The sequence below is a fragment of the Engraulis encrasicolus genome, chromosome 3 (assembly GCF_034702125.1).
Source record: "Engraulis encrasicolus isolate BLACKSEA-1 chromosome 3, IST_EnEncr_1.0, whole genome shotgun sequence".
Taxonomy (NCBI): Eukaryota; Metazoa; Chordata; class Actinopteri; order Clupeiformes; family Engraulidae; genus Engraulis; species Engraulis encrasicolus.
In genome coordinates this window covers 27,473,188-27,475,687 of record NC_085859.1, presented here as the reverse complement: position 1 = coordinate 27,475,687, position 2,500 = coordinate 27,473,188, and the positions used below count along the sequence as shown (strand labels likewise).

The window sequence follows — 2,500 nt, the reverse complement described above, 5'->3', positions numbered from 1 at the left end:
CTGGCAGGGCCAGGTTAAGATGGCCTGGGGCCCCTAGGCTACAGGTTGCTGTGGGGCCCCTCAAAAGGCAAATTTCGCAACAAATTTACATAGAGAGTGTCATAATAACGAGCTAAGTTTTAGGGTAAAATGTCTACCAACTGCACTCAACATGAAATATGAGCTTTCAATTCTGCATTTTTTTTTGTCTAATCAGAGGCCCCTGGCAGGTGGGGGGCCCTAGGCTGCAGCCATGTCTGGCCAGTGCATTAATCCAGCCCTGCATACTGTATGTACTGTATATATTTATTTAAGACTCCTCTGTTATTTCACTGTTGAGGAACAAATTTTGTTAGATGGAAAGACCAAGTGGAGACCCGGGGTACTCTCTAAGTGTTGAATTAACACTGCTTTCTTTTTTTCTTTTTTTACTGTACAGGGACAGGGTGAGAAAGGCCATCTGTATAACTTACACCCAACAAACACGCATCCATCTTGTTTTCAGCACGCTTAAGTTATCTATGCACTGTGGAGAATATGGCTTATAATCAATTGTCATCATTTTGTGACACATATATGTGACACATTTCTACTCATGTGTTTATACATGAATGCCTCATGTGGAGAGTGAAATGAGAGCGACGATTGCACATACACTAACAGTGCACACTTCCAGACCTGGGTGCGGACTCAGGTCTCAGGTAACTCAGATCAAGACTATGACTAGGCTATGTACAGAACTGTAAATGTTCAGATCAAATTGAATCTGTATTATAATTATACAGTAAGCTTGAGTATTATTGTACAGTAAGCTAACCCTGTTGTTAAGGCACTGGGGATCAGATGTACCACATGGCCATGTCCGGAACAAAGAGAGAGACGGAAGGACAGAGAGAGAGAGAAAGAGAGACGGAGAGATAGCGCGTCTCTTCTATGTGACAGTTCTAATGTCACTATATCGCAGTGTAAACACACACAGAACACACCACCCCTTTAAGCATTTCCTCTACAGCACAGACTCTGTCACACATCAACACACACAAGCCCACTCAGTCAAAGCTTAAGAAAGGAAAACACTTCACTCCTCCATCATGTTTACCTCAAATTCAGCTGCATCATTCGCGCCTGTGCCTCTGGCGCAGACAGTCAGCTTTCATTTTCCCTTTCATGTGTCAGACCCACAATTCCCAGGGCGGGCTTACAGCAGCTGCTGCTCAGGGTTGCCAGATGTGACAGATGATCACTAGCCCCTGACATGCTCAAAACCTGCCTAGAGACACTAATATTCTGCCCAATTTGAGCTAAATTATAGCAATTTATACGGCCATAGATCTACAGAACCCTCCCAAAATCTTTTTAACCTGCAGATGGCCGTCTTAAACATCCCACTTGGGCGGGGAAATTGCCAAATCTGGCAACCCTTGCTGAAGCCTCCACTAGTCTACCGCCTTCCTGTGTTCTGTATGCAAATGAGCAGCTCCAGCCAGCCAATGGCGGTGCACGCCTGGGCACAAAGGCAGGATTGAGGAAACAAACGCACAACGCTTTCACGCACAACAGGAATGAGGCCGCTTAGGTCTTGTTTTGGGATGTAGAGGCTGACTTACTATGCAGACAGTGCTGTGCTGTGCAGTGCAGTGGTGTTTTGTAAAAGGGTGAATGTGATGTAGGCATGTAAAGCTTTTTCTCCTCACCTGGGCCTCTGGATGAGCATGGGTGTGAACAGGCCCGCTGACAGGGGGTGACAAATGGGTATGTTGTCTCGGGCCCAAGAAGAGAGGGGGCCCAGAATTCTGTCCTCATTAGGGTGCATCAAATGCCCCCTATGAAAAAATATTGCCTTGGCCCTATAGTGAAAATGTTCCACACCCAGTAAGAACACGCTGTGTAAAATATTTTGAAATTTGGATGAAGTCTACCGGGGCCACCAGCCCCATGAAAATAGAAAATAATGGTGATAGTCAAAATCTGGGAATAGAAATTGACATTTCAGTGTATAAAGCTACCCAATAACAACCTCAGCTGTGTGATAAAAATGTTCTATGCACAGTAAAATCACTGTGTAAAATATGTTCAAATTAAGATGAATTCTACTGGGTCCACCAGGCCCATGAAAACACAAAATAATGGTGATTGTGATGGGCAATCTGGATTCCAAAGATGAAGTTTGAAGAAAATTGGGTAGCTTGATGCACCGATCCATTATATTCCAATATTTTGACTAGCACCATTATTTTCTATTTTCATGGGGCTGGTGGCCCCGGTAGACTTCATCCAAACTTCAAAATATTGTACACAGTGTGTTTTTACTGGGTGTAGAACATTTTCACTATAGGGCCAAGAAAAAAAAATGTTCATAGGGGGCATTTGATGCACTCTAGTCCTCATCACATATTGTGTATTTAGAGGGGGACCCTTACAGACGATTTTGTCTCGGGCCCAGTAAATGCTGTCAGCAGCCCTGTGTGTGAATTTTTTGAGAGAAGTAAACAGCCGTGAATGGCTCCAATTTTGTTACCCT

The 2,500-nt window shown here is 44.1% G+C and overlaps 2 protein-coding genes across 6 annotated transcripts in view; one reads left to right on the top strand and one right to left on the bottom strand.

Annotated features, from left to right (window-relative positions):
- The window catches only part of erap2 (endoplasmic reticulum aminopeptidase 2), a 17,798-nt gene extending 16,103 nt beyond the window's left edge, over positions 1–1,695 (bottom strand). For both annotated transcript variants that reach the window (XM_063195112.1, XM_063195113.1), the window contains exon 1: positions 1,079–1,695. The gene's annotated coding sequence lies outside the window, so the exon portion shown is untranslated. The remainder of the gene's footprint in view (positions 1–1,078) is intronic.
- Positions 1–2,500, top strand: part of LOC134445946 (uncharacterized) — a 16,575-nt gene that overhangs the window by 6,334 nt on the left and 7,741 nt on the right. The window lies entirely within an intron of this gene.